The 13612-nt window shown below is 40.3% G+C and overlaps 1 long non-coding RNA gene across 2 annotated transcripts in view; it reads left to right on the forward strand.

Annotated features, from left to right (window-relative positions):
• LOC137172936 (uncharacterized) overlaps window positions 1–13612 on the forward strand; it is a 280586-nt gene that overhangs the window by 237519 nt on the left and 29455 nt on the right. Inside the window, exon 2 of one of the 2 annotated variants that reach the window (XR_010925081.1) lies at window positions 5192–5486. The exons of the other annotated variant lie outside the window; for it this stretch is intronic. This is a non-coding gene — a long non-coding RNA (uncharacterized lncRNA). Of the gene's footprint in view, window positions 1–5191; window positions 5487–13612 lie in introns of those variants that run through there. 2 annotated transcript variants of the gene reach the window in all.

The raw sequence follows: 13612 nt of genomic DNA on the forward strand, positions 1-13612 counted from the left end.
GATACTTTTAAAGAAAACAGTCAGATATTCTCATTAAAACTGAAACCTTCAGTGTTTTCTATATACATAGTTTCTATACAATTTTAGTGTAATAAAAAGTGTAAAACGATAAGATCACTCTACAAGATATTTTCTCAGTCGTCATTGTTAACTTTTGTACAGGTGCTGCTGGAGATTCTGTATCTCAGCTGGCACACTGCAGAGAGTCTGGAACAAAATAAACCCTCAGCCTGGAATCATACTTTGGGATCCCTGTAAAATGAGTCATTTCTGTGTAAGATCCTTTTTTTATATTTATTTTACAATAATGTGACCATTAATGGTTCAGGAAAATTGAAACCAGACACACAAAGTATTTGAAAACAAGGTTTGAGCAGTGAATGGGTATTTCATTAGTCCTATAAGGGATGTCCTGCAGTGATTAGCTGGAAAGCTCATAAAGGTACTGAGTTTCACTTTATTACAAGGCAGACTTTTCATATTATACTAGATTGTAATAACATGTAATAAAATAATGTTTAACAAAAAAACAAACCGAATTTATAAAAAGTGTGGCGGGAGTTATAAAATTATACAAGAGTAATAGAATCTTGCAGAACTGGTCGGCAGATGATTCAATCGACATGCTCTCGATGCTCCGCTGAATTAATTACTGCCATAATGCTGCAGGATCGATCAAAAACACAATCCTGCGGCCGTTAATCATTCGTGTCAAAATCAGAGAAACATAACCCAGCCAAGCAGTGCAGGAGGGAGAGGGGGGGTGTAGAGGAAGTGGTATGCATGAAGAACAGGGAGGCTGATCCCTCTGCCGCTTTGACGTCAGGCATCCATCTACTGGTGTTATTCCTTAATCTGATTCACTTGGCTGCTCAGCAGACCAGTGTTGCCTGTTGGAAAGGTTTCATGTGTGTGATGGATGCTATTGTCAGAAATGCCAAGGTCAATATGCGACGCAGCAGCAAAAAAAAAGAGAGGACTTTCTTATTTCAAAAGTGCTTCCCATGTATCATCATCCCTGCAATCTGACCTTGCTTCCCTCTGTAATAACATTCAGAGGGAGGACAACTGCTGGGCGCATGCTCATGGGCTGGCGTTGATCTTTAAAACGGGTCACAGCGCCGCAGAGAAGAGGCCCGTGTCACTCACGCAGGCGTATTACTTACACTGAGACAGATTTTGAAATGGAGTTGTACTGTCTTTTTTTGAATTCTGGGGGGACAATTAGTTCTTGACAATTAGTTCATCATCATGTAAATCGACTCAGAGTAATGGAATGTCAATTTTTGGCAAATGGAGAACTTTGTCTCACGATCTTACAGTTTGTCAGTTTGACTGACAATGTCAGCTTTAGTTACTTTTGCTTCATATTATATGATTCATTCAACCACATCACCATTAAAACTTAATCTCAACACTGACAGTTATTAATATACCACATGAGTCAAACTTTATGTCAACGTATCCTGATGCTGGAGCTGTAGTAGTTGGTGTAGTTCTAGTCAAATTAATCGGACATGTTTTAAAAGCATATAAAAGTACTTTACTTGAAATTGTACTTTGTGTCTTATATAGTTTTTGCAGAAAACAGTTTGATAAAATGACACTCATTCTTTCTGCCTCATTGAAGAACAAAAAACAGAATATTAACTACTCCTACTTTACTGTCCAAGTCCATTCTCAGTGTATGTGCATTGGAGGCTTCGAGTTTCCGTATCGTACTTGTGTAAGTTTGATATTGGAACAAAATCATGCTTGTACTACACGTCTTAATCTCAGATTTGAAGTGAGCACAGAGAAACTTTCTCCCTTCATTAGATGAACTTGAAAACAGACTCAAACTCTGCACAGTGAAGGTCAAACATCCAATAAGCAAAACATGTTTTTGATTGGAGGGGAACTTTAAAGCCATTATACTATATTTTATCTACCAAGTAGTAATTTTACCTACCCCTCAGCTAATAATTAAATCATTGTCACAGTTTTAATGAGGCTGCCTGATGAGGAGAAAAACATTACTTGGTGTGTTACAACAGGGTGGACATCACACCGTCAACTTCTTTTTCTGTGTGATATAAGGAAATGGCTGCTAACCTGAGTGGTGTTTCCCCACTGAGCCCTCATCTCCGACTGTCCACTGATTCACCGCTCCCACAGGGGAGACTGACCTCTTCAGCCACCTGGGGACGACCCCCCTACACACAGTTAAATATGCTCACAGGAAGGAACCAGAGAGGAGAAAATCATGTCGTTAAGACTCTACACCAGGCCTGCTGCCTAAGCTCTGTCCGGCTTCCTTTTCTCTAAGGCCGGGGAATAAGAAATATCCCAAGTCTTGGAAAATGACTTCAATTAACCATAATGTTAATCACTATTGCTCAGAACAAAAGTCAAGCTGAGAAATCCCTTGATGGAAATTGTTATAATTGCCCTAACAACGGGGATGAATATTTCTCCCTGCTTAATTACATGTGACTTAATATTTAAATATACCATTTGCGGGTTTTAAAGTATCTTAATCACAGCCATTAATTTCAAGTATCTAGCATTTAGAGTGGCGGGGGAGCAGACAAACACCTTTTACAGTGTGACTGGTTACATGTGGCAGGTAACGTTAGCAGAATGTCAGGTATGTATTATGCACGAGGTGCTGCTGACAGCGCCTGTATGCCTCGACAAGAACAGGTAATTGTGCTTTCCTCGTACAGTAGGAGGTAAGGAGCGATCTGTTACACGCGAGCCGGAGTCTGACTTGTAGCTCTGACCCATCTATCGTAAACAATGGCATCTTTCAGACAAAGACTGAATCACCACAATTAGATAAGAAAGGTTGTGCAATTGTACTCAACTGTAAGACAGAAAAGTCTTTCCTTCTTTACATACGATACAATAGTTAAATTCTACATTTGCAGGATTCAGTGTTGAAATAATTAGTCCATAACTCAGTATGGACAATTTGTCCAAGAAATTGGCCAAGAAATTTAATACCAGCAGTTTTTATAATATATTAAGCATTTAAGTCATTAATCGAAGCAAAAACAACAAACATTAAGTGGTTCCAGCTTCTAAAATTTGAACACCTTTGAGTTTGGACGAGTACACAGACAAAAAAAAGCTATTTGAAAACATAACTTTGGGCTCTGGTAAACTCTGGTAAACATGTTTCACTATTTTTAGACATTTGTTTGTCTAAAGGATTAACTGACTCATCAAAAAAAAAAAAAAATCAGCAGATTATTCGATAATAAAAATAATCATTAGTTGCAGCACCATTCAGGCTTCCCTGTGGCCAAAAAACATAAATATTTTGTAAAAATGAGTGAAGTCCTGGTCCTCAAATGTTCATTCTCTGTCTCCCCTCGCTGTGGTCATTTAGGAACTCGGGGGATGGCTTCTTGAGGATCAGGGTTGGCAACCCCAGTGTCCTGGCCAGCAGCCAACAGTGACTCTCCCAATCTGGCCACCTAAATCACCGCCTCATCTAATTGGCCAAATCACCCGCTGTTCTCAGACCCCCGTTGCTGCGTGGCAAAGGCCTTCTGAGATATCAGACAATGTTTGCAAACTGTTAATGCTGTGTTTGGTCAGGCTTCGGAGACTCTCCGAACAGTTGTGGACGCACACTTCTGTGATGTTGTGGGCTCAGGTGGTAAAGTCTGGTGGAAAAAAAAAAGCTTAAAATCAATATAAAGTAAAACTACATGTTACCATTTCATGTTACATTTTTTGAGAGAATAACTTTCCAGTTTCAGAGCAATTACTGCAATACACACAAATCAAGCAGACACTGGGATGCAGCATTTCCACCACGCTGTCACTTATCAAGAGTTGACAATAAGCTGAAACGCTGCAGGGCTAACAAACACACAGATATACATACTGTAGAGAAGCACACACATCGACAGACAACTGCACACACACACACACACACACACACAGGCGTACACACAGGAGTTAAGCAGGCCTTTGGGTCACGCAGTGTGAGTGAAAAACAGAGAGTGGGAGTGAGCGAGCAGCTGCAGGAGCCATGGGGTGGGTTGGGCCTTACGGCGAGCAGCAAGGGGCTGGGGGAGGCTGAGGGGATGGAAGAGGCTGGGGAGGGCTGCGAGGAGACCCGGAGCTAGGGGCCGCCTGTTTAATTGGAGCTCATTTACACAGCAGTGGAGCAGGAGACACCTGAAGGGCCTTCCCTGCCTTATCAGCTAAATGGCTCCCTCTCCCCATCTTCCACAAGTCAGATTCCTCTTCTTGTTTATTCTCTTGTTTCACTCTCAGAATACCATTCCTGCTTCTTATATGTCAGCTTTTTCTGCATATCTAGCTGTCTGCTAAGTTATCAGACTTTGCAACGAAGAAAGTCATGCACATATTAGAGGTTATTATTAAAATCGTAGAAAAAGAGAGCAGCAACATGTGAGTAACTGAACATACAGGTTGTTAACCTGCCTCATATTTAGAATTATAGATGATCTTTGCCTTTTAATATATCCATGCTTCTGTAAAATCATCTCATCAGCTAGTGTTTACAGTGAAAATACCCACCGTGCCACCTTTCTGTACCTTCGAGAATGAGGTAGAGGAAGGTGAAGGAGCAGCGTGGGGGGAGTATGATGAGGAGGAAGAGGAGGAGGAGGAGGAGGAGAGGAGCCCAAAGAAGGAACAACTTACTGTAATCATAGTCATATTCAATCAGACACCTGCTATTAAGTTGATAAATACACTTTTCCCAGTGTGAGTCCAGATACACTGAGTACCCCTAAGGCACTGTTCTGCTCTTTAACTACCTACTCTGCCTGGCTTCTTCACTCAACCACCGACTCTCTTCCCATTAACTCACATTTCACCTAGTCCCACAAAATGTCCCGAAATCCATTCCTTATAGGGCGCTGTATGATTGACTAAATGTAGTCCTCAACAGAGGGACTGAGAATCGATTTGGTGAGTGGTTTTTCAGGCTTTTGGGAAAGAGTGAAGGGGTAGGGTGTCAGGGACATTTTTAGGCCATTAGTAAGTACTATTTTGTCCTTTTTTCCCTTTCGTGCTTACGGTAATAAGAAAAAATGGGAGCAGAGTGTATCTATGTGTGCGTGTCGCGGGGAGGAGGGTGTACGGAGAGGTTGTTGTGTTTGAGGCAGGGAGGGCGCACAGACAAAGCTTCTTGCCTCCTTAATCTCTTGTCTCGCCTTTTCAGCTCCCGTCGGTGCCCACATGCTGGTGACGGGGCCAAGAGGATGCCTCCTGTGAAGAATCTTACTCAGCACGGTGTCATGGCCGCAACGACACCTGATAAACATTAAGTACAGGCTGTGATACCTAAGTGTTATTATTGTTGTTTATTCATTTTATGTGCTCTTAGTGCTTTACAGCCTTCTCAGCTTGTCTGCAGCTGTTGTTTGGTAAGATAAGGAAGCGATATGGGGACTTGCATGTCTTTAAAATGTCTTTTCCCCCGGACCAGAAGAGAAATAAAAGTACCTATAATCCTGCTTTCAGAGTCAGGGAGTCCCTAAAATAGTAATAAGGTGCCTACTTTGCAACTATTTTAGGGACTGTATGAAAATTATTGGGGTTGTTATGGGGTCTGAACCTTATGTTTCACTTTGTTATAAAAAGCAAGGCCCTCCTCAGGGTTATCAGTGTTTTCTTGGAACCTTCCTCTTGAGTTTGAAGAAAAAACTGCAACACCCTCCCCACATCATGTCAAAATACAAGCACAGTGTAACTTGTTTAATCATATACCCTAAAAAAAACTTTAAAACCTTAATATCTTAATGGAACTCCTGTATCCAGACTATAATGCAAAATTCTGAACCGTTACAGACTATTAAAACTGATACAGAGACAGAACTGGCAAAGTGCAGCTTTATGAACCACGGTGCAAGTTGTTTTTTAAGAAAAATATTTGTGTACACATGTTTCAAAGGAAGGCAGAAATTAAATCTAAATTCAGGACAAGAAATATAAAATAGAAGACCCTTTCCTGCTCTCCCCAAAAAAGTCTGCCTACATTACCTTCAATTCCCAAAAGTAAATAAAATTAAAATACCCCCCTCCTCCCCACCCGTAATTTCCTTACAGTCCCTTACTGTGCACTTTGCTTATATACAAAATAACTTCCAACATCTTTGGCAGTTATCACACCCCCTGAGCGGCTGCCTCAGGCATAATCACAGGCCGCAGGGTTGTGGAGAGGCTGCTGTGTGTAGCAAATCCTATCGGATCAATAATAAGAGCTTAGAATTTGTTAGCCTCTAATTCCCCTGTTTGCTCTGTTTTTTGTCAAAATAAAGACGCGCACAAATTCTCCTCTAATATAATTTCTTCCCGAGTAAATGAGCTACAGCAATAAGTGTCCTACGATCAACAGTGTAACAATATTGTATTTGGGTTGTCTAAACTCTTTGTGTCAATATTATGAATGTTTTAAAGAATGAACAAAACAAACTTGTGGAAACAGCATGGTTAAAAGCCAGACTTCCCAGTGTTATTGAAATCTACACTTGCTTTGAAACATGAATATCCTGTGTACATTGTCCCGAAAATATTTTCCTTAAGTTCCTCTGAGCCTTAAAAGAAAATTCATAACTTTGTGGTCAAAGTTCAAAACCATCCCCGGCTTGAACATCTGAAAAAAAAAAAAAGAAAAAAGAAAAAAGTGGCATAACATACAATTCCCCTCTTAAAATTGCACATGTCACTGATTGAGTTGCAAACTGGCTGGGACGAGATGCGTCTGGAGGCATCGGAGGGGGGTCTCTCTCCATCTTTCTCCCTACTCTCTCATTCCTCTCTCTTCCTCTATCTATCTATCTATCGGCTGAGTGGAATTCATCATCTGTTGCGAGGGCGCGGCACATGATAAGCATGCAAGCGGGTGAGCTGGGCCGCTATATCACTGGGAATGAATGAACGACCTCACTTTGACCCGACCAGGGGAGGAAAACACATGTTCTGCTGGTCTTGGCTGGCTGGCTACCTGCAGAGAGGGTTGGGAATTCCTCCAGCAGGAGGGATGGGAAGATGGAGGGATGGAAGAGGTGGAGAGGGAGGAGGAGGAATAGAGTCAGTCTCCATGTGTCTGCAGCGCCCTGACATTAACTTAGAGAAGATGTCCTTTTGTCAGACAAGGTCTTGTTGAAGAGTTAAGGGTTAAATAATTTTATACGTGTGGCAGTTAGGGGAGGAATTTGAAGAGGTAACATGTACGGACTTTCGGTGCTTTATATAAGTAGTTCATTGAACTTATTAGGGGAACAATGTGCAAGAGTGTTAACCTCTGGAACAACCGTAGACTAATAGACATTTAACATGACGTTATAAAGCTGCTAAGCTCTCTTAGACCCTGTTCGCACTGCAAAATCCTGTGTTTCCTGCTATGAGCTCAGCAAGGTCTGTGGCTACCTATTGTTTTTTTATTACGTGCAAAGCATTTTTCCACTTTCTAAATCTACAGGGGAACGTGAGCTCTTTGTCCAGCATCCTCTCAATTCTGAATCAGTCTCTAAAACTTTAAACTTTCTCCACCCATTGTCCAATGAAATGCAGCTCTGGATTTCATTACTAGTGAAGTTGTGTGTCTATGTGTGCACATTTGTATTGCATGCATTTATGTGTGCAAGATGGGGTAGTTAGCCACACTTGAAAAGCTTAATTTAAGGTAAGCCAGTGTACAAATATGCATATGTATATGCATATGTATGGCTACACACATGCATGTAATTTGTTTCAAAGCCTGCATGTTTATAGTTGTGATGTATGAGCATGCTGTAACAGAGTGTATTTCATATGTGTGTGCATGTTTTAGGGTAATGTGTTTGTGATATGCATTTGTGAATATTTCACACACATGGAGGGACACTGTTTGCACCACCACCAGAACCCATATACTGCAGCTACCCGGCTGTGTTTCTGTGTCAGAGCTGTTACAAGCTGTGGAGAAGAGGCCTTGGCCTCATGTCTGGACATGGAGCTGGAGAATGTAGAAAAGGCGGCATGTGGCAGTGGAGGTATGGATGGCTACAGGAGGGCGTGGTCACTGGATAAAGAGGCCGATTCCTGTTACTGGGCTGTGGGATGAAGGGCGGAAAAGGGGTTGGTAAGGGGGTTGCTAGAGGCGGTCCACATCGCCCCTTTATTTACTTTGACCCCAGGTCTGCAGGAGGCCCAGGGAGGGCACATGCCAAACTCCCCAGGCGGGCAGAGCCGCCCTGCCCTCTCTCTCACCTCTCTGCCCGCCCCTCTGTCTCCAGTTAGATATATGTCTGTTTGGAGCCGTGGCTGCATGAGTGTCGATGATACCCTCCTTCTCTTTTCTTACATGTCTCTGTTAAGACAGTTGGTCTCAGCTGAAATAAGGTTTGGATATGTTTGTTGGCCTTTGAAATGGATTCTTCAATATGTTGTTTTACATATCATTTACATTTACAGTGCCTAGGCTGTCTACCATGTAGTACAAAAGTCAACACATGAGCTGCAATTTGTCATTTATATTTTATATTTCTTTTCCAAATTGAAATGCCTTTTTATTTGATGTTCAGACCTCACAGCAGTTTGGTTTAAGGGAAGGCTTCACCAGAATTTATCCATATCTTTAGATACAAGAAACCGTTACTTTTAGATTTCACTGTAAACCAACCTACAGTATGATTTATATTCTTGCAGAATAGCTGGAGGATATCCTTAGACAAATTAATTCCTCAGTCACAAGCAACAAGACATATTAAATTTTAATCTTAAATAAATGTGGCACGTGTTATATGAGGATGCAATTTTATAAATGTGTAGAATTAATTGGCAAATTATGCATAGACCTCATCAATCCCTTCCTTAATAAACTCACAATTAGGAGCCGAAATGGAGGATGATAGAGAGAAAAAAAAGGGAAAAGGAGTAAGAGCAGTGGCTCTTAAGATGTTAATTATTCAAATGAGGCAAAGTGTATCTGCCTGATGTCAGTGTCAGCACAGTAGTAATTATTACCATGGTAATGCTATTGCCATGGTGTATCAGAGTGTGATGTATTTAGTTAAAACAATTAGGTGCTGTGATTAGAAATACAAACATAATTGCAAATTTAAACTGATTTTTCACTTTCATACAACGTTTTAGTGCACATTCCTCTCAGCAACCTTTGACATGACCCGCCAGCATTCATGGCAGCATTTAAATACTTCAGTAAACATGTGTGCATTGTATAGAGTGAACACTGCTTTAGATGCTGGCAGAAAAGCAAATTACTGAATTCAAAACAAAACTTTTGTGCAATCGTCTGGGCTCAGCAACTTCAAAATCAATAGTGCTTATAGGAACATTTTATGTTTGTTATTTTTAAAATCCAAACTTCCTTGTTCACCCTGACAGTGTCTGACAGCTGAGTTTAGCCTGATGTTGATATCATTGGCCGACTGCATTTCGGTAGTTTGGAATCGAGAGGTCTTGTTTGGCAAGCGACGGTTAATTGATTGTCAAATCATGTCATAGTGTAGCGGGTAACTGAGATGACTCCAGGGCAAATATGTCCTTGTGAACGTGGTGCCCTCCTGCCCAGTGAGCTCAGCGGAGTCAGTCGCAGCACAGTGGCAGTGCTGAAAATGTCACCCCAAGATGACAGTCATATTCCATTACAGCTATCGCTCAATATCTTCATGCAGGGCAAATTACAGCATTTCAAGAGAGCATAAAGTAACAAAGGAAAAGCCATATGGATATAAAAATAAAGTAGAATTATTTTTGTGAGGTCTTCATTAGTCACGAATTGTACTTTATCTCTGGATTTGATAGTTAATCATGATTTCACAGCTGCAATTACGCCCTACAAAGAATAAAAAGGGGTGAAAAAGTTCAAAAAAGAAGAAAAAAATACTTGAAAATAGACATGTTTTGTGTTGAGAGTAGCATGCTGTGACATATTGAGTGACCAATTACTCTACTGTAAACCGCTTTGCCATTGAAAGCTGAAGCCAGTGACAAAATCTGTCCAATTCCAGTGGTTGTAAGTACCCAGAATGTATTGGACTTCTATGGGGACGCGAATGAAGCTGCTGGGCATCCAGCGAATTTCAGCTCCATCTTGTTTCTTGCCGAAAGGCTCTGGCGTGGGCCTGTGGTTGCCAGGCGCCTCCTGAGGTGACTCTATCAGAGCCAGTCAAGCCTGAAATCAATCACTCACACCCATCAAAGGCTGCCCTGCACTGCCATTGTGACTGAGCCATCTGGGCCTCAGCACACTGTCTACATTTATCTCTCTTATGAACTATATGTGGCTCCGTGTGCATGCTTTCTTGTGGAGTGCGTGCATGTGAATTTGTGTATTTGAACGGGTGTTTACAGTATATTTGTATGCTTGTGTTCTTGCTTAAGTGCAAATGAGATGAGAGTAACAGGGTAAAAATTAATAAGGCATACTGTATTGCTTTCTAAACCATAACCATCGCCAGTTGTGAATGCAGGAGGAAACAGTGGCAGGTCTTAGCATCCATCATGCAAGCGTGCTTCTTTACACCTGTTCACAGCCCTCCACTACATGACTCTCCTGCATGGCATCATCTGCTTGAACTAGTTTTCCTGTGTGGAGGCCTTTCTCCTTTGGCCCGCTTTGGTCAGTCTCCTGGTCTCCAGTCCATCCTCTCAGTGCTGAGCGCTAACAGCCCAGCACTGGCAGGCAGAGTGGAGTGGAGCGGCGCTGAGTGCGTGGCAGCTGCCATTGGAGGGCAGTAGAGCACCAGCGCATCCATCTCTATCAAAGTGGCCCCAGTAGCCCCAGAGGGTGCCCGAGTGTAAAGCAGTACTTAGAGGGATGTTGGGAGCACAGAGACAGGCTGGGGAAAATGTGGACAGGTCAGGCCAACATTGGACTCCAGTGGCTCTATGGACTCTGTGTAGTATGTGCTCTCACAGCTTTATAGGAAAAGACAGAATGACAATAGAAAGGGGAAAAATAATTGCAAAAAGGAAAGAAAACAATTAATGCTACTTTGAAATGAAAATTAACATAATTTTAGTATTTAGTCAGTGTTCTCAAATATGTCTTAAAAGTCATTTTGCATCTTGAGCGATGTCACTAATTACAGAATTATGCACATAAAACCACAAATGATCAACTTTGACTATTACTATACATGTCTTACATGTCAGTATAAAAATCAAGCACTATGAATCATTCACCAAAGTGTCACAATAAGTGATTAAATTTAAATATTTTTATATGCTAACTGAGAGATTTTAGAGTATATACTTGCCAATCATATTCACAGTCTTTGAACAAATGACTCCCCTGTCATTTTTTGCAGAAAGACATCTAAGGTCAGCAACTATTCAGCCAGGACGAGTCAATGCGCTTCAATACAGTCGTTTAAAAGCCTTTTAGGAAAAGAAAAAGTCAAATGTACTTCTACCCTTTATGTCTGGACATACAGTACATCCTCTAATCCTTTTTTCAATACCAGTTCAAAAACTGTAAGGATATGCTGCCAATATCCATCAGCTTCACTCTTACATGTATTATTCAAATCCTCCTCATATGCATTTGGCCAGTAATCTACCTTAATTTAAAATGAGCTTTAAACCCCATTAAATACTGTACAGACAGACTGCTTCATGAATACTTGGAAGTCCTTTTTCACATATTAATCTCTGGTAGCTGTTAGACAAATTATACATTTCTGACACTTATTCAAAGAGTCAAAAGTTTATTTTTAAGTTTATCTTTTCTACCTCTTATGATGGTGATTTCTATTTTCTATTTTTATTTTAAAGTGGAGCGAAAAGTTAAGAATATTTTCTAAATGGTCTACATATCATTTAGACTAAGAGGCACCAACAATGATGTTAATAATCCATTTCTGCCAAGTTATTATTTTTCTACTAGGACCGTTAATTATGATATTCCTACAGGCAGTCATATCATCTTTTTTTATAATTTGCTTTATAATATTAATTTTAATTATAATATAGAATACTAAATATTTTAGAGGTTATGTATTTAATAGGTACACATAAATTATGCATATTTGTCACTTACTGCATTCATGCAATAAATTAATTAATAGAATTTTTGAAGATGAGAAATTAAACACAATTTGATCCAGTTAGAGCAACCATAACTACATGAAAATAAGGAATTAAGACAGATGTACTGTATATGAAAACATTCAATTAAATTAAAAGCACATTGTCCTACATTTTCAGTGGCTCTCAGTTCACTTAAAACAAACCAGCCTGGAAACTTTCATCTCAGTAAGAAAACACATATTCCTTGTTTTCTGCTTTTACATTAACGTCCATGTTTTTCTCCGTTCCATTTAGACAGAGAACTGGGATGCCCCAGTCCCGAGTGCAATGTCCCAGACCTTGGCCGGCTCTTTTATGTAAACAGAAACTCCTCGCTGTGAAGGGGTCCCATAGTTAAGAATTCCACTTAGAGAGCACGTTGAAGTCTGCTGCGATATGAGGAGATTCATGTTCTTGCTCTACGCTTTAAAGGTACTTCGTGTAGTTCTTAATGTAGCCTCAATGCCCAGTTGGCTGAGTATAAGTACAATAAACAATTCAGCTTAAGCCACTAACTTGTTTGTGTTTAATCATCATTTGTGAATGTTTATTATGTTTAAACCTCTACTGAATCTGTACATTAGAAGCCTGTTGATATAATTGTTTTAATTCCAGTTATTATTTTACTGCACTGGAGTTTGTGGGATGAAGAGGATAAACTTTGAGAGATTATGTTGCTGTTGAAATGTATGAACAGTATAATTAATAGAACTGGGAGAGGTCTTTCTAATCTTTGCAATCACTTTTTTCATTTCTGGCTTATTAAATATATTTATTAAATATACTTACATGGGAATTGGTTTGTGGATTTATATCAAATGTATGAATAATTAATTCCCATCTTGCAAATTACAAATAAGGAAACTGTTATATTTCTCATTAAATCTAGGAATTTTATTCAGGGATTTTGCTTTTTACCCCAATAATGAATAAATAATAAGCAGTTTTACACATTTGCAATCTATATATTCCTTTTTTTTGTTTGTCAGGATGTGGTGGTTGATAGCGATGCCGGATACAGCTGAAAATAGAACTTTGCATGATGACGACAGCATTTTCCAAACACTGTTACTATGTTTACAAGTGCCAGAGGGCGAAAAAGGACCTTTTACTTCCCTCCTGCTAATTGTTTGATTTCCTGTTGCCCGCTGGAGAGCTCAGCATACTGTAGGGGAAGAGAGAAGGCCCAGGTTGGCACAGGAGCTTGCACACTCTCACTTCATTTGTCTCAAATACTGCGATGGCTCCAGGCTAGCCTCTCTCTGGAGCTTTGTAGAAATACCAAACAGTGACATCTGACGTTGTCTGTCTACAGTTGCTTTTTTATCATCTCCGTTTTTTTTTTTTTTCCTCTCCGCCATCTCAAGCTGTTACTGACACCCTTGCAGAGCCTGTCATTGTTTGTTTTGAAGCCCTCACCTCTCTAATAAGGCAAGGGCATAACACTGATGTCTATATATTCATCACACAAGAAAATCACTGTGACCATGAAATGCTAAATCATAAATCTTAGCTTTTTAAGTGTGTATTTTAGAGGGAGGGTCCCACGCAGCTTGGCGTTTCT

The sequence above is a fragment of the Thunnus thynnus genome, chromosome 21, assembly GCF_963924715.1.
Source record: "Thunnus thynnus chromosome 21, fThuThy2.1, whole genome shotgun sequence".
NCBI lineage: Eukaryota > Metazoa > Chordata > Actinopteri > Scombriformes > Scombridae > Thunnus > Thunnus thynnus.